This window comes from Natator depressus, chromosome 10 (assembly GCF_965152275.1).
Source record: "Natator depressus isolate rNatDep1 chromosome 10, rNatDep2.hap1, whole genome shotgun sequence".
In the NCBI taxonomy this organism is placed as follows: Eukaryota; Metazoa; Chordata; order Testudines; family Cheloniidae; genus Natator; species Natator depressus.
Genome location: NC_134243.1, coordinates 47,452,891 through 47,476,832, shown reverse-complemented (window position 1 = coordinate 47,476,832; position 23,942 = coordinate 47,452,891).

The following is a 23,942-nucleotide window of genomic DNA, read 5'->3' as shown; positions in this document are numbered from 1 at the left end:
GCCCTCAGTGGAAAAGGAGAACAATTTATCATCCTCCTCTTTATAACAACCTTTGACATACTGTTATTGTGTTCCCCCTCAGTCTTCTCCTTTCCAGACTAAACAAACCCAGATCTTTCAATCGTTCCTCATAGGTCATGTTTTCCTTGTTAATCATGACAGGCCTGAAGAGTATCATCCTCAATCCCATTTTATATGCGGGGAGTGAAAGCACAGAGAGAGTCTGCGACTTGACTATTGGAAGCATGTGACAGGGCTGGGAATGAAACACAGATCTCCCGAGTCCCACTGTAGTGCTTTAACCACAAGACCAGCCTTCCTCGCTATTTGAGGCTGAAACCCCTTTGACGTTTCTCCCTCACCAAATTGATCCCTAGGCTAGCTGCTCATCATCCAGAGCCAGCAGGGCCATTGATATATTTCCATTGTCCCCTCATCCTGTACAGCTAGCTCTTTCCCAGCCACTGATCTGTGCCAGTCGATTGATCTATTCCACCTAAGTCCCCATCCAGCAGCTGCTCAGCACCTCTGAATTTCCTTCAGCCAGAAGGCTTCCCTTGAAAGGAGGAGGAGGAGGAGGTGGTGGTGGTGGTAGCATGGGCAGCATGTGAACCGCTGGCTGGGGGAGGCTAGCCTCCAGCCCCGCACCTTCTGCCCTCCTCCCCAGCCAAAGCTCATTGCTGGGGGGCACCACAGCCCCTGAGTTCCCGGATGGACGAGGAGCTGCTGAGGAAGCAGAGACAGGGATCTTACAAAACCCTAGAGTGGGGCATCCTAGGAAACATGCTGGGTAAAGCAAGAAACTAAAAGTGCAGGGAGACTTGAGAACTCCAGGTAGTAGGCAGATGTGGAGCCTTTCAACTCTAGCTCACCAGTTCGAATCCTGCCTCAGCTGAAAGTCATTGCTCTTGGGTGCCCTGTGTAAAATGAGCTTGGGTGATGTCAGGCCAGTGGCTGGTGGTCAGTTTTGCCAGCGCTCCTTGACGACTGGCGCTCACTGGTAACAGCTGAATGGAGTTATTAACTGAGCCATGGACACTCACTTAGAACCCTTCACACAGTTCTGGCAGGTCAGGGTGGAGGCATGCTGGCTATGGCAAGGGTATTTACCTGCAGTTGTACCTGCTGTGAGGGTAAATGGAGGCCTTAGCTCTCAATCTGGCACCTCTCACTAGAAAAAAACACTGATTCTCCCTTGGCACGATGCCGAAAAATGAAGGTTTCACCTTCCCCCAAGCCACATGTGGAGTAGGGGAGTCCTGCTGAGAAGAATATGAGAAATGTGGCCTCAAGTAACTGCAGATCAGTTCATCCAGTAGAAATCGGTATATAAACCCCTTGCACCTAATAAGGGGACAGACCTCCTGAAGAGGGTGCTGTTGCAGCGGGTTATTGCTCTCTCCTTTTACCCCTCTGAACTGATGCTCAGATTCACCTCAAACCACAAGTGAAATGTGTTTGCTTCATCTCTTGTACATCACAAAGTGATAACAGTGTACAGCTCGGTGAGTACAACTGGCTGTGTGTCCCCCAGGCCTCTAGCACACACTTGGCCTCAGCCCCTGCTCCAGTAAGAGGCCAGTATCCTGGAGTTGGCAGGGGACTCTGCAGAGCAGAAGTGAGTGAAAAGGTGCATGAGTGCAGCTCTGTGCGGACCCAGAACTGGAACCACAGAAGAGCTGGACTGTTGCAGGATGAAGGTGCGTTGGTAGAGGTGGATGGGGTCCTGGACTGCCACAGCAGGGGATGCTGCCAGTCACAGCTGAGAACTCTGCTGAGAGATCAGGAGTAAAAACCACACCACATGCATCTCCAACGACTTAGCCAAGCTGTGATGGTGACCCAGAATCGCCATCACAGGAAGTGCAGGTCAGAGGTGCACTGGCAGAGACATGTGGGGTTTCCAGGACTGGAACAGTAGAATATGAGGGGGTGCTGCAGCTCAGGACTGAGGGGCAACGGCAGAACACTATGTGGGGTCCCAGCACAGGAACAGGAAAGCTGCAGGAATGCTGCAGGTCTGGACTCAGGCCCTCAGAGCTGCTTGGAGACCCAAGTTACTAGAGTAGGGGTGCCACATAAAAATAACCCCCCAGGGACCCCTTTTCTCAGCCTAGCTCCTCCTCTTCACCTTACTGCAGAAGTAAAAACCTGTAGACGTCTGGAGCCAGAGACGAAAAGCCGCTTGGAAATTCCAGCCGCCGTGCTCTGTGCTCTAAAGAAATGAAGTGTTTTATTTGGTATGATAATTTTACTGCTCTGAAGTGGAGAGGCAACGGTGCAGGCAGCATTGCATCATACTGGATTAATGAGAGCCTTGGGTAAGCACTTTTCGGGGTGCAAGCCTGGCCTCGGAGGCTAAGCAGCAGAAGGTACATTAATTAGCACTGTCCCCAGAGGCAGAGCTGTTGCTGATGCTGCACAGTGCATCTTTGGCAGAATTCACTTTGGTGCCATGTTAAGTGCCAGGGCTGCACAGAAAAGAGAGGCAAGAAATTGACAATGAATCCTCCAGAGCCAGCCTCTGGGTAGTGGGGGGATCTTTACCGTAGTACACAGTGTATATGGCTGCTTTACTTTATGAACAGCACACATCCAGATCTCACCCCTCAGAACATCCACTGCTGCTAGTTAAGACTCTGGAAGTGTGAGCATCTTCACAGCTCTGAAGGGCTGGCAGGTCTCCAGCTGGGAGAAAGCAGGGACCCCACGGTGCTAGGATGCCTGATGACATCATCGCAACATCTCGTTAATTCTAGGTGGACTCCAGCAACATGTAGGGAACAGCTTCATGGCAGCGACTCATGGGTGCCAGCTATGATTCTAGCTGTGGGCTTTCTCACATCAGGGCCTAGCAGGACTCCAGTGCTGGGGGCTTCCTCAAAACAGGTTTCCTGGAGCATGCGGCTTGATTAGGATCCAGCAAAGGCACGTTCAGGCCCGAAGACAGGTAGGCACAAAGCTCAGCTGTGGATTCTCAGGAGAAGAGTAACCAACACGTCCTCATGCAAGACATTGGCATGCAAGATATCTGAGACTGGTTATGTAGGTCATTGCTGAAGGGGGCTGCATCTGGGTTATCTAGCGGCTCGCTCTTACTGTTCAGCTGAAGAATAATGTGGAATTACTATCTATAGCTATCTTAGGTTTTTATATGGTAGCTTTGGCCACGTAGTAGCCTGTTGGGGGCATCTCTGGGCTAATGGCTGGAGTCCAGGGCTGAGAATCCGGAGACCTGATATAGTTCCAGTTTTGCCACTAACTTGCTATGAAACTGTGGGTAAATAACTTAACTTCTCTGCGTCTCCATTTCCCTGTATAATGATACTGAATCCTCCTTTCCAATATGCTTTGAGCTCTACGAATGAGAAGCCCCTAGTTAAGGTTGTAATTGAATTTCCATGGTGAACACAGTTTTCCCCCTTCCTCACCAAAATCCACACACATACGAAGTCATAGATTCAAAATTGGTAGGTTAGGTCTAGGGCCAAGAAAGTTTTTTATAACAAAGGTTCCATGGTGAGCAGGAGGTGTCTGTGGTCAGCAAATGAAGGGGGCATCCTGTCTTTGAAAATCCTATGGTCTGCTGAATTGGGCCTCCCCATTGTAGATCTGCTAATGTTTGCAAGAAACAGACTCTTCCCCAACTGACCTTAGGACCGTTTCATTTAAAATGAAGGAAATTCCCACCCACAAAAACTTCACAAAGGGGCAGTCAAGGTTACAGGCGCATATCGACATCTTGAATGCTTGTGACCTTGCAGGACCATCACTAGAGTTTTTTTAAAAATTAGAAACTTACGAGATTGTACTTTTCAAACAAAGCTCTCAAATAACCGTGACTCTACCCCACAATAATGCCCAGGGGGAAAAGTAACCAGAGAAACGTACTGCCTTATCCATCCACAAGACACAGTTTCATTTTATCTTTGATCATAAAAGCTCAGACTCAGCTCTGTAGAGGTTGTGCTGTTTTATGGCTTGCTTTACAGCCCTACACTACACAGATTCAAGTTCCTAATTACACAAATAGCATACTGAAGGCCCTCTAAGGCACAGAGGTGTTCAGAGCAGAAGCTCAGCACCTCACAAGATTGGGTCCTATGATGCCATTTGAGCACCAATTCTCCAGTTGTGTCATTAGACACAGACTGAGCGTGTCTCTACTACAACCCCCTTATGCTCAGATCTGTACGAAAAGAACAAAAGCTAGTGTGGTGGCAAATCACCATACTTTGTATCAGAGATATGTAGGTATGAAACAAACTAGGAAGCCAATCTTCTGTGGTGCACATCTTCAATCCCTTGCATGCAGAGGGCAGGTGGAGGTGGACACAGCATTAACAAGGCTCGGGGGTGATGGGCAGCTCTACAATCTCTCTGGCAGTGGGAGGGCATGTGCAATGATGCAGGGTAGAACGACTCCCACAGAAGGGGAGAGATGTTGGGCCACCAGCTCATGCAGTGGAGCGATTTCCACTGCCCACCCCAGCCTGAGGTCTCTAGCAAGGTAAGCGAGACAGCCCTTAACCAGGTGAGTTACTGCTGTGGGCGAGGTAAGCAGGAGGTGCTGGCTTTTCCCTTTGGGAGAGGAGTGGGGGGTGCATTTTTCTTCCTTTTCTCTGTGGGTCTGAGGCCTGAAGCAGAAAATGCATACAGAGGTGCTCCTGAGAAGCGGTAGTGTTGGTTCAGGGCAAGCCTTTATCACAAGCAATACAATAGGACTGCTGAGATCTCCTGGTTTAAAGAGCCTTGCAGAGATTCACAACGATGAGCCAGTCGAGTCTGTTACCATGAACAATCACCTCTAGCCTCTGGTGACTGGAGCCCCTACACAGTCCCTGACCAACCTGTAGTAGGAAGGCACTAGATGTAGCATGCAGCATAATTCCCTCCCCTGAAAATGCTCTAACCAGCTGGGCTGAATTTATTATTGCTGGGCTGGGAGAGAAGAGGGGAGGAGGGGGGAAACCGAAATAAAACGCATCGTCAGTGGAAAAATTTCCATTACCTAGAAGAGTTTGCAATGAAAAAGTGCAAATTCACTCAGCCCCGGTTGTAGCCTGATCAATTGCAGGAGGAGTGAGCGCGGCGGCACTGAGAGATATGGCTTAAACCACCGCTCCCCCGAGCCCCATCACTCAACAATATGGTAATAAAGCGACCAAGGCTAAAGAAATGCTACGAGACTCTGGAGGGTTCTGTCTCATCTTGCTGTATTATATCCCTGTTATCTGCACTCCAGGGCCTTGTTAGAGCTCACGCAGGCCTGCTGAGGAGAAATAGGCCTGCGGCCGGGACAGGGGAGTGGACCCCTCTGTCACACTTGCAGCTGGAGGGGGAGTAGATCACATTCCTGGGACCATTCATCCCTAGCAAGGCTCTTCTCAGGTGTGTCTTGGCGAGCAGCTGCCTCGATGGTGGAGAGCTCCAGCCAGAAGGTGCCTTCCATTCAAGTTCTCGCCATCACCCTCAAGTGCGTCCAGCACACCTACTCATATGGCGCCTGAGCCAAAGCCCACTGAAGTCAATGGAAAAGACTCATGGGAAGAGCTTCCCTCCATCCTGTCCAATCAGCAACCACTGGGAGTGCAGCCTTCCATCCGAAATTTGTAAACTCCATTCCCTGCCCCCACCCATCATCTATCTTCTGACACTGTTGGTGATGGACCCAGGCCAAAACCTCCCCTCCAGACAACCTGCAATTTTGTGAAAGTTTGGATCTGGTTCCAAACATCATGGCCTTGGCCTACCTCTCACTACTACGACCAATATAATCACTAGGCCCCCAGTCCAGCAAAGTACTTAAGCCTGTGTTTAGCTGTAAGAACATGAATCAACCCACTGACTTCAGTGGAATTACTCAGATGCTTACTGTTAAATGTGGGCTTACGTCCTTCATTGAATCTGGGCCCAAGGGTCTGATCCTATCTGATCCCATTGCACTGACTTCAATAGTCTTTGGAGCAGGCCCTCATGTCAAAGGTGCACTTAGATGGACAGAGCTAGTCGAATGTTAATAAATACCCTTATGATGAACAAAAAATAACCCCCCGAAAGTGTGCATGAAAAACTTGGTTCCCCACCATCAACTGAGAGGATTAAAAATGGCAGCCATGGTGAGCACAGTATGGGTCCACCTTGTATTGCCTAGAGCCTCCGAGAAACCCTTTCAGGGGTTTTCCAAGTACAGGACAATGTTCTGCTTAAATATGAAGCTCCAGCTATGGACCAGGGTCTCACTGTGGAAGGTGCTGTACAAACACAGAACAGGAAGGCAGCCCCTTCTCCAAAGAGCTTACAATCTAAGGACTGACACTACCAGCCCAAACCCTCCCAGTAAATACAGCCCAGGAGCCTTTCAGGTGCACATATTATGCATTTAAATCACCATGAGCCTCTGGTACCACATTTTTTCTACCTCAGGAAACATTCCTCTCCCCTGTGGCTCATTAGCGATGCTCTTGTCTGAAACATGGTTGATCCCCGGGTTCAAAGGCAGCTTTCCTTTCTGTCTTTGGCCTTCATTAGAATACATGGCACCTAGACACTGCAGTGATGGGCAGTCTATGCATGTGAGAGATTAGTCTACTGCTGAGCCTGACCCAGAACACCAGCTATGAATGCTGCCTTTCCATAGCTTGGATATGAACTTCACAATGTGGCTCTGTCTTTGCAGTAGCCTGTAATTACGAACTTGAATAATTCTTGTATCTGTGTAGTGTAGGGCTGTAAAGCAAGCCATAAAACAGCACAACCTCTACAGAGCTTCCACTCCAAACAACCCCTCAATGTGAGCGACCTTCAGAAGAATTGACCTTATTGTCACAAAAATTCCCAGTGGAAATTTCATGAACATTTTCTCCTCGTATATTTTTTCTAGTAAACATTTTCTAACCAGCCCTAGCAACACTTGAGCTTCCCTATTCTTTCTCCTTTCTCGCTCTTTAGTCTAGGTGTCCCATACTCTGGCCACCTAGAAAGAACATAATAAATCTCTTCACCGTCACTTTCCAGCTACAAGATTTGTAGAGGAGGATAATGAACGTTTTTATATAATAGATTCTGTGAATGTTTTACACAAGCCTTGTTAAAAAAAACCCAGTCTTTGACAGTTACTCTAACAAAAGATGTCTTTATTGCACAGTCATAAAAGCCACGATATATAGCACAGGGTGATACTTCAGTTGTATTTGTTGAATTAATTGGATGGGGGAAAAAATACTTAAATATGTAAGTGGAAAAGAAATAAAGCAACATTTGTACGGGACTTATTTACGATGAGCCCAGCAATGGCAATAGCTTTAAGAAAGGTGCTGAGGTGTAATAGCATTGATTTCAGTGGAGGAATACCAACAGAGAAAATGGCATTGTGTATCTGTCTGTAAAAGATAGCGCTAACGTATTGGAAAGATGCTCTGCATGCTTTTTACCAGGACTTTGGTCTGGACAAAGTAGAGACAGTCTCCTAAAGAGTCTAACCCAATTAATAGGCCGGGCTCAGCACGTGCTGGTTAAGGACTCCAGGAGTTTTTAAAACAAGAGCTGTGCATAATGCCAACCCTGCTGGTGTCATTCCATAAGCTGCTGTGTTAGTTAAAGGCTCCCTGCAATCCAGACCATGAGAAGAGCTGTGCGGAGAGGCAACTCTCAGGGGGGTCGGCCAACCCAATTCGGCAGTGAAATACACAGTGAGAGGTAAGGTACGCATTGGCCAGAAAATCTGCGTAAGCGACAAGTCAGAGTAATTTGCACTGACTGGTTACACTCTACAGGTGGCCTCTATACACCTCTTCTGTGGACCACAGCCTTTTGCTTTACTGTGTACCAGTTTTAACCAGGTGTAACCCTATGGCCTGAGATGGTTTAGATCAGAGGTGGGCAAACTACAGCCCGCGGGCCACATCCGGCCAATGGGACCATCCTGCCTGGCCCTTGAGCTCCCAGCTGGGGAGGCTAGCCCCCGGCCTCTCCCCTGCTCTCACCCCCCCCCCCCAGCAGCCTCAGTTCGCTGTGTCACCAGAGCTCTGGGTGGTTGGGCTGCGAGCTCCTGTCGGGCAGTGCGGTGGCGTGGCTGGCTCTGGCCGGGCGGCTGCCAGACATGCTGCTCTGAGCGGCATGGTAAGGGGGTGGGGAGCGGGGGGTTGTATAAGGGGCAGCGGTACCAGGCGGCAGTCAGGGGACAGGGAGCAGGGGGTAGTTGGATGGGGTGGAGGTTCTGGGGGGGAGGGCAGTCAGGGGATGGGGAATGGGGGGGTTGTATAGGTGTGGGAGTCCAGGGGGGCCTGTCAGGGGGCAGGGGTGTGGATATGGGTCAGGGCAGTCAGGGTACAGGGAGCAGGGGGGATTGGATGGGGATGCGGTCCCGGGGGGGCGGTTAGGGGTGGAGGGTCCTGGGAGACAAGGAGTGCGGGGGGGCGTTGGATGGGTGGGAAGTTCTGAGGGGGGCAGTCAGGGAGGGGGAAGTGGGAGGGGTGGGGGACAGGCTGTTTGGGGAGGCACAGCCTTCACTACCCAGCCCTCCATTCAGTTTCGGAAACCCGATGTGGCCCTCAGGCCAAAAAGTTTGCCCACCCCTGGTTTAGATCTAACTCCCCAAGCCCCGTCAGACACTTGCACTCCTTGAGGCCATCATGTGAATCTCTGGATGAACTCCAAACAGCTCCAATTAGCGATACACCTCATTGCTAATGAGCAACAAATCTACCACCACCACCACCAAGGTGGAACTATTGCATTAGGGAATGGAGCTCCCTGCACAAAGCAGAGCGCTGGATTATTTTATATTGAAGGGAAGGGATTTTAAAGGCCAGCTGCCTTGCTCCTGCTTCCATCTGCTGCATGCTGGATTGCGACCGGAACTCTGAGCATGCTGCGTGCCAGCCCCTGAGGGAGCGAGCAGCCGCAGTCAACACCAGAGCAGCTCTGCTTGGATTCAACTTCTGGATCAGGCTCCTAGGTGCTAACAAAGGCAGCTGATCCTTTTCAGAACACAGGCAGAAAGGACGTGAGAACTCGGGGCAGGGGGTTAAATCAGGTTATTTGACAGCGTCAAGCAACTATGATGCCAAAATTGGGGCTAGTGTAGCTGCACCTTCAGGGAAGTGGATGCACCCCACTTAGGACTATTGAAAGCTACTGAGCACTCACAGCTCCCTTAGTCAGCAAGTCTCAGGTTGAAGCTTGAATTTGCTTGAGCCTCCCTGTACACACGCCAACAGGCTATCTGCTCAGACCGGTGTTATCCTCAAAAAATGGGCAGGAATTGCTGGCCCCACAGCTGATCAGCTTTGCCCCACCCCCACCCCCACTGGAATCAAAGCAAAGGGAAGGATTCTAGAGCGCTGCTGGGTGCACTTGACCCCCCAAGTTGTGCATGGAAATCTCAGGTCTGGATACCGATTTCAGTGTGGGACAATAGCTCTTTATGATTATTCCACATAGCAATCAATACCAGGCCTTGTTTTCTGCTTAAAGGCTGCACAGGTCTGTGTAGACTGATCCCGGTGCAGACTGCTGGTGTCCCAGGGAATGTAACCCAGTTCCTCTGAAGCATAGTTAACTGGCTGGCAGGAGGTTAGTCTTATGGGTATGTTCCTTATGGGTAGGGCATAAATCAGAGATTCCTAAGCTGTAGTCAGTGGAGTAGCATGATAATGCGTCCATGAATGGCTGCAAGTGTGAGGTTTGAAGTAGGAATGCCTGAATTTTGTCTATTCAGGTACTTACCTGACCTTCCTCACTGGTAATCAGTAGTGGGCTGTAGCCTCACAATATCTCTGGGAGGAAAAGATGAGAAACTGGGCAGAAAAGGGGACTTGCCCAGGGTCACACAGCATGTCTCTGGCTGAGCTGCCAGTTGAACGCTCACCTCCTGAGCCACAGGCCAAAACCCCACCCACTAGCCCATGCTTTCTACCCATAGTGCATGCCACTTTCCAACTCTCAGCAAGTATATGTTTGGTCATCACAGGGTTTGTAGAATTAATTTAGAATCATAGAATATCAGGGTTGGAAGGGACCTCAGGAGGTCATCTAGTCCAACTCCCTGCTCAAAGCAGGACCAATCCCCAATTTTTGCCCCGATCCCTAAATGACCGCCCTCGAGGACTGAACTCACAACCCTGGGTTTAGCAGGCTAATGCTCAAACCACTGAGCTATCCCTCCCCCCATGGGTCCTTCCCAGGGCAATTCAGTTTTCTTTGGTAAATCATGTTCTCCCCCCCCCCGCGCTGAAGCTAGAAGACACCCGCCGCCCAAAAGCGAGGCAGCACAACCGCTCCACAATGTGGCTGTGCCATGCTTTATATTTTCAGGCGGATTTTTCCCTCTCCCCCTTCCATTGTCTCACTCTGCTCCCTGTCTCACACTCTCCTAAGCTGAACACAAACAATGGACCAGTTGATCTTTCAAGCCCTGGATCCTTGTGTGGGCTCAGCCACGCCAGCTTTGTTGTTATACCTGTCTCCTAGCTCCAGCCCCATCTACTCCCAGCAGCCTCATCAATGCATGCGCAGCTGTCTGAACTGGCACACCTAGCAGATTTGCAGCCCCCTCTGGAGGTCACAGGGAGCACTACAGAATACAGCTGGGAGAATTACAAGTCGCAAGTTAAGATTCAGGTGAAGAATAATGATTCCTAAACACTCCAAAAAGACAAATCTTTAACAAATTCACTCTCCAGTGTCTGAGCCAAGGACTCCATGGAATGCAGCTTAGAGCGCAAGACAAGCTGTGACAGGCATACAGCTGAGACCCAGGAGCCATGCGGCTGAGCCTAGGGAATTAAGACACTGGAATGCAAGCAATCTGAGCACTGCGATGCAGCGAGCCAGGAGCTGTGTTGCTAGAATGCAGCTGAGGCTGAGTGGCTGGAACACATGGCAGCAGGAGCCAAGTTGCTGGGATGTGGATGGAGACAGAAAGCGAGGTGCTGGAGCGCTGCCGGAAGCCTGGGACATCCCCCTTCTGCCTCGCTTTCAGGAAGCTTCCATTTGAAAAACAATCCTTGGGCCTGGCTCTCAGAGGCGAGTCAATAGTTTACAGAGAATCAATGGCCTGATGAATTTCATCTATTTCTCTGTCTGCGAGCAGCTTCCCATCTTCTCAGAGGGATTCGTTACTTGCTGAATAATTTCCATGACTCATTCTTGGGCCGCATCCTGTTCCCGGGCCACTCGTTGTCGACAGTCAGCATTCAAGCTGTGCTGGCTAGTTTTGATTGGACACAAGAGGCAGATCACATGATGTGGTTTTCTGCTCCCTGGGAAGCGCGCTGCTTAGAATGAAGTTAACGGTGCAAGGGCTCGTGGTTATGTATTTAACAGCCACGTCCAGCTCATTGTTTTCATTGGTGCTCTCCTGAAGCCAGGTATTCATATGGCCGCTGGGGCCACAGTATCTGAGCACCTCACAAACGTTAATCAGTTTAATCTTCTGGGAGGTAGGAAAGTATCACGGTTCTCTTGTTACAGATGGGGAACTGAGGCACAGGGAGCTTACACGATTTGCCCTAGGTCACACAGGATGCCTGTGACAGAACTGAGAGTAAGAAACCAGCTCTGCCGAGTCTCAGTCCAGTCCCAAGCAAACATGAAATGAGTGCAAGCCAAGACAAAGAAGTTATGGAAAAACTGGAATGAAGGATCGCAGGGTCATGTTACCAGCACTGGCCTCACTCTGCTTTCTCTGAAACAAGAGGAATGAGAGAGTTCAGCTCCTCCATCCACTCAGAAAGCGCCAGCTCTCTGGATGCTAAATGGAGGATTTCCAAAAACAAACTGCCTCTGACATGAACAATTATCCAGAGGCTGTGTGTCTCCTTGACTCTTTTGGTACCACACATAGATTAGCCTGTGATTTCACAGCACCGTTGCCTTGAGCCGTACTCTGGTCTGCTAGAGTGATGTGGCTACCTAATTAATCAGAGATGTTATCCTCTCTGAATAAGAGATTGAGTGAGATTTAGAGGTGGGCGTGGACGGCAGGCTGGATACAAGCTTGCAGAATGGGCTGGCAACAAACAATAACAAAGCCATTGTCATGTTGGGTGGTATGTGCAGAAACATCATGTCACAGACCAGTAATAGTCCCATCTGTATTCAGCACTGATGAGGTACACCTAGAATACCACACTCAGTTTTGGGCACCTCAGCACCAGAAAGACAGCAACAGAAGGGAAGGGGATGAGTAGGAACAACGATGGAAGGAGTTGGTATATGCCTAGAGCAGTGGTTCTCAAAGCTGGTCCGCCGCTTGTTCAGGGAAAGCCCCTGGCACACCGGACCGGTTTGTTTACCTGCTGCGTCCGCAGGTTCGGCCGATCACGACTCCCGCTGGCCGCGGATCACTGCTCCAGGCCAATGGGGGCTGCGGGAAGTGGCGAGGGCCAAGGGACGTGCTGGCCGCCCTTCCCGCAGCCCCCATTGACTTGGAGCGGCGAACCGCGGCTAGTGGGAGCCACGATCAGCTGAACCTGCGGACACGGCAGGTAAACAAATCAGTCCGGTGCGCCAGGGGCTTTCCCTGGACAGGCGGCGGACCGGCTTTGGGAACCACTGGCCTAGAGGAAAGGTTCAAAGAACCAAACACATGCAGCTTGGTTAAGTGATCAGCAGGAGGATATGGGAACCCCTATATGTCTACTGAAGGTGGGGGAGAGGCACTCAGACCCTACAGTGATGGGTGCTCGTAGAGACCACAGTAACACAATGTGGCTCTTTTCCCCCCTCTCTCTAGTGGCTAGATCACATAGAGAGGTTTCGCAAAAAGAAAAGGAGTACTTGTGGCACCTTAGAGACTAACCAATTTATTTGAGCATAAGCTTTCGTGAGCTACAGCTCACTTCATTGGATGCATACTGTGGAAAGTGTAGAAGATCTTTTTATATACACACAAAGCATGAAAAAATACCTCCTCTCACCCCACTCTCCTGCTGGTAATAGCTTATCTAAAGTGATCACTATCCTTACAATGTGTATGATAATCAAGTTGGGCCATTTCCAGCACAAATCCAGGTTTTCTCACCCCCCCCCACACACAAACCCACTCTCCTGCTCGTAATAGCTTATCTAAAGTGATCACTCTTCTTACAATGTGTATGATAATCAAGGTGGGCCATTTCCAGCACAAATCCAGGGTTTAACAAGAACGTCTGGGGGGGGGGGGTAGGAAAGAACAAGGGGAAATAGGTTACCTTGCATAATGACTTAGCCACTCCCAGTCTCTATTCAAGCCTAAGTTAATTGTATCCAATTTGCAAATGAATTCCAATTCAACAGTTTCTCGCTGGAGTCTGGATTTGAAGTTTTTTTGTTGTAATATAGCAACTTTCATGTCTGTAATCGCGTGACCAGAGAGATTGAAGTGTTCTCCGACCGGTTTATGAATGTTATAATTCTTGACATCTGATTTGTGTCCATTTATTCTTTTACATAGAGACTGTCCAGTTTGACCAATGTACATGGCAGAGGGGCATTGCTGGCACATGATGGCATATATCACATTGGTGGATGTGCAGGTGAACGAGCCTCTGATAGTGTGGCTGATGTTATTCGGCCCTGTGATGGTGTCCCCTGAATAGATATGTGGGCACAGTTGGCAACGGGCTTTGTTGCAAGGATAGGTTCCTGGGTTAGTGGTTCTGTTGTGTGGTATGTGGTTGCTGGTGAGTATTTGCTTCAGGTTGGGGGGCTGTCTGTAGGCAAGGAATGGCCTGTCTCCCAAGATTTGTGAGAGTGTTGGGTCATCCTTCAGGATAGGTTGTAGATCCTTAATAATGCGTTGGAAGGGTTTTAGTTGGGGGCTGAAGGTGACGGCTAGTGGCATTCTGTTATTTTCTTTGTTAGGCCTGTCCTGTAGTAGGTGACTTCTGGGAACTCTTCTGGCTCTATCAATCTGTTTCTTCACTTCCGCAGGTGGGTATTGTAGTTGTAAGAATGCTTGATAGAGATCTTGTAGGTGTTTGTCTCTGTCTGAGGGGTTGGAGCAAATGCACAGTATGCATCCGATGAAGTGAGCTGTAGCTCACGAAAGCTTATGCTCAAATAAATTGGTTAGTCTCTAAGGTGCCACAAGTACTCCTTTTCTTTTTGCGAATACAGACTAACACGGCTGTTACTCTGAAACCTGTCATAGAGAGGTTTGTGAATCCACTGCTGCCATTCAGTAACGGAGCTGGTTGTTCAGATCAAGCAGCAAAGAGCTATGCTTTCAGACATAGAGGATCCTGGGTTCCATTCCCAGTCGGGGTCATTGCTACACTACAGTAAGCAAATAGAATCGCTAAGGGGAGTAGAGTTATAATTAATGGCATGAAACTGAGCAAAGGAAAGTTTAGGTTGAACTCTTCCCAACAGTACAATCAACTGACTTGTGGAAAAGTCTCCCAAAGAATGTGGCAAGTCGTTCAAAACCAGCTCATAGCAACCACTAGTCAGGCAGAGCACCTGTTAACTTCTGCCTGAGTTAAGGGGCTGCTGGGAGTGAGCTCGGAATGAGGGACAATGCTGGGCTAGCGCAGACAGGATGACCGCAGGGGTCTGTCCCATCTCTCAGATTCCACAGTGGCCCAAAAGAGGCTGCCTCACCAGCCCAATAACAAAGGCTATGATGACCTCCATAGCCTCTCAAAGGAGCCTCAACCCATAGGAAACCTACCTGTTAGCGGCATAGACCTCCCTAAAGCAGCCCAGGTTTATCTGAAAGGTCACTGGCCTTTTGAGCAAATCTGGCTGGCGTTCTGGTTTCCCATTCAGTTTTGGGTGTTCTGGTGAAGGTCAAAGTGAAACTCAGCAGGGCAAAGTGGACAGATAGAGCTCAGTGAGGGCACCAGATGGGGCAAAGATGGATCAACAGCACACAGAATGTTTGTGTGAACAAACATGCTGATCTGTGCCCAGCACCTACTGCTATCCAGCAAGCATCTTCCCCTTCAATGAACTGTGATGAGGCAAGGTCACTGCCAAAGAACAAGGGGTTAACTCCAGCTCAGGCACCCCCTCTCTTCCCTTGTGCAGATGCTCAGGAGAAGGGCACTGCTTGGGCTGCCAGAGGGGAGAATGGCTGCCTCTGGGGAGATAGGGCTCCACCAGTGGTCACAGAGATTGGGTCTAGCCTGTTCCGGAGCAGTGCCCTGTTCTAAGCACTGGGGTGTTGTAGGAATACAGGCCCACACTGGGCCTGGGTGTCCTATGGTTTTAAATTGAGTGTTACCATTAGCACAAGTGAGAGGCTCAAAGCAGATAATTAAAAAGAGTGAGGTCACGAGAAAGAAGGATGGTTTGTGTTCAACTTGGAGTGACCCTTGAACTACTAGTGTTATCTTATTGAAGGTTTGGGCTGAGGGAATAGAAATGAAGAAAATATGGTTAATTGGATCTCAGGTGCTGTAAATAATTGGTTTGTTTAGTTTATTATAGAAAAATGCTTAGTACAGGAAGAAATATGGCAAAACAAGATAAGGAAAAAAACCTTGACGAGAGAGAGGCCCAGCCATTAATCTTGTCTTGCTCGGGCCAGAAGACAGAGTTTAGCCCCACACGCCCTCATCTGGCCTTAACTAAGGTCCAAAAACCAGCAATGACATCACTGGTTTGTTATAGTGTAGAAAAAGACAAGATTTCAAGAGGTTCTTTGTCAGAGCTTTTCCTTGCCCCTCTGTAGTCGAGTCATTATGGGAAAGTGTCTCCCGAGCCTGATGCTGTTGTACTTGGCCAACGCTTGTGACTGTATTGTTTCTAGGTTATAGACTATAAGGGGGTATTTGCTTGTACTGATATTTTGGATGTAACCAACACCGAGAGGCCTTTGGACTCTTAAAGGAATGGGGAGGGAGAAACTGAGTCATGGTAAGCTTTCATTAATTCGTTAGGAAAATCATTTCTAACAGGCTTGATTTTCAGAGGTGCTGGGCACTCACAAACCATGTTGCAGGCACTCACACCTCTGAGAGCCAGGACCCTTGCTTCATCAGTGAAAGACCTGCCAGCAACTAGGACTGTTTCTTCTCCTGAGCCTGTTCCATCAGCTTACATGGGCATCTCTAGACACTGCAGTATGATGATCCTGCCACTATTCTCCACACTGCAGACCTGGGGCACAGGGCACAACTTTCACTCCTCATCATCTCCTGAGAGCAAAGAACCCAGCACCTTTGCTCCCCACAATAGTTCTAGCTGAGTTACTGGTCTGGTCCCTGTTACCACTGTACCCGAGTGCTTCACCATCTTTAATGTGCTCATCCACAGAGCACTGCTGTGAGGTAGGGCAGGGCTGTTATCACCTTTCAGACAGAGAATCAGGGCACAGAGAAGCAAAAAGACTTGTCCAAGGTCACACAAAGTCTATGATGGAGCAGAGAACTGAACTAGGGTCTTCCAACTCCAAGGCTAGTCCCCAACCACTGGATCATCCTGCTTCTCTGCACTGCTCACTATGCCAAATGACTTTCCGTCTCTCATGGGGCAACATTCACCCTTGTGCCACATAGAACATCCACCCTTGCACTTTGGGAACATGCTGTGTCCCACTTATGCTCTTAAAGAAGGCACACACACTGCATGGGCCTTCTCCCAGCCCACTGCACAGGGTGACACGAACCCGCAGAGAGGAGCAGGCTGCGTCTGAAGAACCATCCACCCTTTCCCAGCCAGCCCCTCTGCTGCAGCTGGAATGCCAAACCACAGCAGAAGAGAAAGGAGGGTGAAAAGCAGCCCATGGAGAGGGCCCGGCAGTTAGAGAGGCCCAGATGCTGTGTCCACCCAACCACTGGTTTTCCAAGGGGATGTTGCTCTCCACAGCATCCCTGGGTTGAAGCCACCCTTCCTTTTATGCAAACTGACAGCTATCAGATGCATTATCTCTATTGCCCTCAGTCTCCCACAATCACATTAATTTGTTTGCACCACAGCCCCCGGTCTCCCTCCTAGCAGGTTTGTTTGGTTTCATGGGCTTTACTAGGGAAACTGCGAGGCGCGATTTTAAAGCCCTTGGAAGGCTTAAGCACGTGTGTGACACTGGGTGTTGGGAGATGTGACGGGGGAATGAACCCTGTCTACAGGGGGAAGGCTTGTGATTTACACGTTAGGCTAAAACAGCAGCTATAGCCCTGGTGGCGACACTTACTGGAAGGGAAAATATCTTGCTGGTGCCAGCAGGAGGTACTTTACCAAATGTGAACTGAGAATGCTGGGGGGTCCCTCAGAGCATGGAGACTGGAAATGGCTCGTTGGTGGTAGCAGTGGGGCTTTCCCCACATGTGTGCTGCAGGGGCACTGTCTGATATGTATTATATGTTGGAAGGGCGGCCAACGCGTCCCTTGGCCTGCGCCGCTTCCCGCAGCCCCCATTGGCCTGGAGCAGCGAACCGTGGCCAGTGGGAGTCGCGATGGGCCGAACCTGCAGACTCGGCAGGTAAACAAATCAGTCTGGCGCACCAGGGGCTTTCCCTGAACAAGTGGCAGACCGGCTTTGAGAACCACTGGTCTACAGCATGATCATGACCATTCTAGATAAATTACAATTAGCCAGATAAATCATATGGCATTGTCTTTCTTCCTTGAGGGGCTGAGTGCCCAAGCACTTTTGGCATGAATACTTGTGAATTCAAAATTCACTCTCTCTGAACTCTCCATCTGCAGCTTTGATAGGTGGCTTCTCATGGACTTTTTGGCCAGTGAAATGCCATCACAGAGAGATGTGTGGAGTACAAACTCAAGAGGGACGTGAATCTAGCTGGAGGTAATGGACTTAACATCTGGAGCAGAGATTCCCAGGCAACAGGTTACTACCAAGATCCAAGTAATATATTATTATTGATTTGCCCAGCTGCGTCCACGTCTAAAAGCTGGAAGAACTTGCAATGCCTGCCTGGTGCCAGCAGGGTGTGTTGCCAGCCAGTTAAGGGGGAGGTGCAGCACTGGACAGAGCTCTCTTCTATTATGGGGGTACCGTAGCGATTCCATAGTGAAGGTTGCATGGAGATTAGCTCTTAAGGCAGGGACTAAAGGTGAGATTTTCCAAGTAAACTAAAAAAGATTTGGACGCTCAGTTCCCATTAATTTTTAATGGAACTTGGGTGTCCAGCTCCCTTGGGCACCTTGAAAAAAAAACCTCATCCTTAATCTCCCCAGGTTTACAGTCTTTCCCCTTTGTGGCCAGATGGAAACCCATTGAGGCTCTGCCAGGCAGCATGTTGATTTGACATGGACAGTGTTGGAATGCAAAGCCAAGAAAGGCAGTGCCTGGAAGGGTTAAAGCAAATCCTACTGTTCAGTATATCCTTGCCTCCCTGCCCTTCCCCCACAGCTGCCACTTCTTGTTAGGAGTGAGTGACAGACAGGAGCTGGGATAGAAGGCCATATGGGCTGTGTCTTGGGAAGCCGCTGGGAAATGTGAGAGGAGTTCAGGGATAACGCATCTTGCCACCCGTTGAAAAACAACACACACACATAGAGATAGATCTAAGCCCATTCTGATCCCATGTCCATGCTTTTACCCCAGAGTAACTCCCCCCCTGACCTCAGTGGAGCTGTGTCCGATTTACACCGGTGCACGTGAGATCAAAATCAAAACTGGGGCAGACTCAAATTTATTTCTTCATTGGATTCATCAGGCTACCATTGCACACTAGGTGCACATGGTACAGTAGTCAAAACAGACATGCAGCACGTTGGTACAAGTTAACCCAATGTGAGGCAAAGAATTTCACCACCTGGCAAATGGAGATAGAAAACCAAAGCCCTCCCAAACTCAGTATACCTCCTCAATAAAAGCCTGGACAAGAACAGACAGGCCTTACAACCTGCCTGTGAAATCGAGACACCCAGGATCCTTTGGGCCAATGGAGAATATGAACTCCAGAGTCCAAGACCCTCCACCGAGGACAGATCCCAGATGTGTTAATGTGCAGAGCCTCAGCTCATGCATTCCAGTGGTTCTCAGGGATGGAAAGCCTTATGGAGCTCTGCACTGCTAGCTTTGCAATAGGAAAGACTCTAAAAATGAAGGGCTCTGTAGCTTAGAAACAACATCTTGAATTACACCTGGACACTGACTGGAAGCTAGTGCAGATTTGGGAGCATAGGTGCCATCTACCCCATGCACACTGCTAAAGCCAGCAGCCAGTTGCATTCGGCACTAGCTAAAGCTGATGAGTGGTTCGCCAGGTGCAGCCCAAATCAGACTGTAAAGCAGTCACAATGTGGAGAGGTTAAAGCCTGGCTAACTCTGGGGAGGGCCCCACTGAAAGGCACAATCACAACATTCTAGCTAAGCACAGATGGGAAAAGTGATCAGGCCACCCAGAACCAGACGGGAAACCAGCAGCTTGGAAAGCATAGAAATAAAAGGCAGGCATATTTCTGCAGTGGAAAGGACTGGTTAGTCTCTACCACCAGTCTGAGCCCTCATCTACCTTTCCTCCAACCCCAAATGTCTGCTAAGTACTGGGAAACTCAGGTAACCTCACAGGTCAGATCAGATGAAAGAGACCCACACACGAGCATCATCTTCAGAATGACAGCCACATGACCCTAGGGTTGCCAAGCTTCCAGGATTATTCTGGAGTCCCAGGAATTAAAGATTAATCTTTAATTAAAGATTATGTCATGTGATGAAACCCCCAGGAATACGTCCAACCAAAATTGGCAACCCTACTTAAGGCTGAGCAGCCCGGAGCTCACAAGGAGACCAGCCTGAGAGCAGGTAAGGAGACTCCCTACTTGGCCTTAGTGCCCTATCTAAACCGGAAGAGCATGACGAAACTGATCATCTTGCTGGAGGTGGTGCTCCCCCTCCCCCTGGAAGGTCAGCCGAACCAGGCACACAGCCTTTGTTTGGGGGATCGGAGCCTGGGGCCTGAATTGTTCCATGTGCTCCTTCCCGGGGGCTTCATTAAAGGAGAGATACTTGGGACTTGTTTGGTTTAGCTTCTCATTGCCCTGATGTGCGCAAGCGGATTAGCTGATGCCCAGTTGGGGGAAGGTAAGGTGGGACTCACCTGCAATGCCAAACCTGGCCAAAAGGGGGGGCTTAGGGTGGCCCATCCACACTGCCTTGGCTCACTACAGCAGGAGAGACAGAACAGAGCCCTCTGGTACTCTGCACAAGAAAGCCCTTGAGAAAAGAACAATCGCCCAGCACTGCCCTCCAACTCCTTGCTGACATGGGAGACTGGAGCCCCTCTGGCTCAAATCCCTCTATCCCTGCCAGCCACCACAAATCGGTCAGGAAGACTTTTTGGTTAATGGTATCAAAGGCAGTCGATGTCTGAAAGGATCAACACGGACACCTAGTCTTCATCCATCACCAGAGGAGATCGCCAATCAGCTGCTCTAGGGAGGATGGTCTAGCAGATCGACCATGGCAGTGGGACTCAGAAGACCTGTGTTCAATTCTTGGCTCTGCCACAAACTTCCCAGGTGACCTTGGGCAAGTCACTTGTTCTCCTCTGTGCCTTAGTTCCCCATCTGGGCTACAGAAATAATAGCATTGCCATTAATGACTGTGAGGTGCTCAGATATGATAGGGATCAGGGCCATGTAAGTACCTAGATAGACAGAAACTAGTGCTGGCCCAAAGCACAAGGGCTCTCCTCAGCTGTTGTGCTCCAGGCTCTGACCTCTGCTAGATCCATAACCACCAAGCTGACGTGCAGGCAGCCTCCCCTCTGGGACTGCTTACACCAGGCCAGGTTCAGGGAGTCTGGGTGTGGTGCGCAGGTTGTGTCACTCTGGGAGCAGAAGAACCCCTCAGGCCTGTCTGGGCCCTGCAGCCTGGGTAAAGAATCCCCTCCATAGCATTACAACCAGATCCTCATCCCCCGACACACAGCAGCACATCTATGCTACGCATACCTACATGCACAGTGCAAAGGACGCCAACGCATGTGCCAGGCCTTACGTGTGACCACACAGTGCTACCAGAAACAGAGCAGAGTACCCCTTAGGGGATGAGCCATGCCCCACAGCCCCAAGGTGTGGGTGTCTCCTGCCTGGGTGTGTGGATCCCATAGTCCACGACAGAGAACACACATCACGTCACCCACACTGTTAGGAAAAAGCAGGCCACAGGTTCTGTTTATCTCAATGCCCATTGCTCCTTCCTTTTACACAGAAATACCCTCTTGGCTTTCCAGCTCCTTAGACAAGTCAGCACCCCCCTACATACCTTCCCATTCCCCCAGCTGAGTGAGTCTGTCCATTGAGACAGCCAGCCCAGCCTCCAATTGTCTGAGCTGTCCATAGCTCTCCCCAGAGCAGGGTGCTGTAGCCTCAGCCTGGCGGTCAGTGGCGAGTGAAAGTAGCAATTCAGAACCAGAGACTCCCTTAACAGTGTGACTAATAAGCCTGCACCCAGCTCGGTATAGGGTGGTGGCTGCCGCGGCCCCGGTAGCAGCTGCTCCAGCATGCCCTTGGAAACGAGCTGCTGTGACCTCAAGGGCTCTCCTTGCATTCTAACCAGGATGCCGTGGGCCATCAGCATTCCCCCCATACCTGGGGGAGCCGGAGAGCCCCGCCCCTAGCCCTGTACACCGCTTCCACTTTGGGAAGCAGCTGCCAGTGACTGCAAAATTCTGGGTCACACATTAAATCTCTCTCCTTTCATCTCCTTATCTTGCTGCCTTCCTATCTCTCGCGCCTGACTGGCAGGCATGCTATTTCATTGGCAGCAAACAGAGTGACAGGATGGTGCAGAGGGATGGGGTGATAGAGGCATGGGGCCAATTCCTCCCAGTAAGGGGAGGTGACAGAATTAGCGGTATGGGGCAGGGTGACTGGGGGAGAGGTATCGCTAGTGGCTGTGGGGGCAGTGGGGGATTCCCCTCCCTGGTGGTGGCCCCTCCACTCTGCTTCCCCATGGTGAGGACCCAGCAGTGGGACATTCTGCAGAAGGAAGAGCCTGGGGAGACTGGCTGGAGCCCTCCAGCAGGAAACACACCCAGGGATTGCTCTCTGTGGGGACCATATGGACTTAGCACTGCCCTGAACCCCAGCTACCACGGCAACTTCCAGCGTGTTACCAGAGCCACAATTCTGGGGTTCTGCTCCAGATGCCTACATGCCGCCTCCCCCCAGTGGACACAACCCTTCCTAACATACAGTAGCAGAGACATGGCCAGAGGAAGACATCTCCTCCTTGCCTGTCTTTACAATTTGTCCTTCCATGGATCGCCCAGTGGCCAGGTGCTGCTAGCCTGCAACGCAGGAATCCTGGGTTTAATTCCCTGCTCTGCCACCATCTTCCTGGGTGACCCTGGGCAAGTCACTTAGCCACTCTGTGCCTCAGTTCCCCCTCTATATGATGGGGATATTAGCACTGCCCTCCCTCACAGGGGTGTGGTGGGGATAAATACGTAAAAGATTGAGTTGCTATGGTGATGAGGCCACATAAGTCCCATGGACAGACATCCATTTGGCCACAGAGAGAGAGAACAGCCAGACCTGCTCCTACGCTGCAAGTCCTTTCCTTTCTCCCTCTTGCGTCATTTCCAAGAGCAAAGGGACAGGAAGAAAGGAAGGGGGGAGGGCTGGGGAAAGTTCAGAAGCAGCTGCAGAGAGCTCACCTCGCACAGATGAAAATCTAGACTATTTCAAACAGAACAGCTCAAAGTAGATTAGAGGAAGGAAACGGCTGGGGTGAAAGGTGAGCTTACAAAGGCTTCCTCTTCCCTCCCCATTGCTGAAGGGTTGCAAACCACAAGCTGCTTCAGAGAGAGACTGAATGGATGCCCTTCAGCCTCAGGGTACTGCTGTTGTTTTCAGGCTATTAGCAGCATCACTGGCTGATAGGCAATGCCCCCCACTGAAGGAACCAAGGAGCAGTCAATGCAATCTGCACTAAACTGGGGGAGCCTCTCTATGCTGGGTGGAGGCAGAGGGCACCAGCCATGGTGTATCTCACAAGAATAGCTCCTGTGACTTCCTTCCCCTGTCAGAACTGAGGGAATCCAAAAGCCAGACCTCAGGGACAGGTCCAGGGGCTCCCGAGTCTCACACCCAAACCCTCCTCCTTGATCCCGGACATACATATCTCCTGGTTCCAACTGGGCTCTCCAGGAACTGACAAGGTTCCTGGAGACAAGTGGTTTGTTCCTTTGGGAACCTTCCAGCCAAATTGGCCTGGCTTTGGGGCTTCCGAGTCTCACCAGGGCCTATTGGCGACATTTTCCCAGCTCTGCTGGTAACACCCTGATGAGTTTTGTGCAGTTGTGCCAGCCCAGCCCTCTGCCAGCCTGGGGGAATCCATGTAGTAAAGAGTCAGCTGCTTTCTCTCTGGGGGCACCCCTGAGTTGGTACACAAAATGGAAGACTGTCCATGGACGGAGCTCTCTCTGTCCATGTGGAAGTTGCGAGTGCTGCACATCCTTCCCCCACGAGGACCCAGTGCAGAAGGGATTCTATGGGGCATTGGGTGAGGCTGGGGACCCACCCTTCCCTGCAGTGCCACCCCTTGTGTGGCATTTGGGAGTTAGCAGAGTGGAGCTGTGTTAGCAACTTCTGGTTCGCCTCCTCAGCTGCTAATGACCATAGGGAGGGTCAGCTGCCTGTGTGGGGCTCCTGCCCTCACAAAGTTGTCCTTCCCTACAGATCTCCAAGGATCCTTTGGATGGGGAGGCTCCCAAGTCCCTCCACAGTGTCCCAAAGAGCTCCCCCTGGAGGGAGGACTTGGCAGGAAACCCCACAAAGGGGAAACTCGTGGGAATTTTCCTGCCTCTCTGGCTCCACAAAAGACACATGCAACCCAACACACATCACTGTCTCCATTAAAATCAGTACAAACCCAGCTGGGGCTGGAAGGAGCTTGGGGCTGATTTCAGATTGCAGGTGGAGGGTCAGCTTTGCCATGCCTGCGATAGCCTGGGCCATTGAACTGCTCCTTAATGTTCATTTTCTAGTGTTTTGTCCACCTGCCTGGCACATTGGCATCCCCAATGCACTTC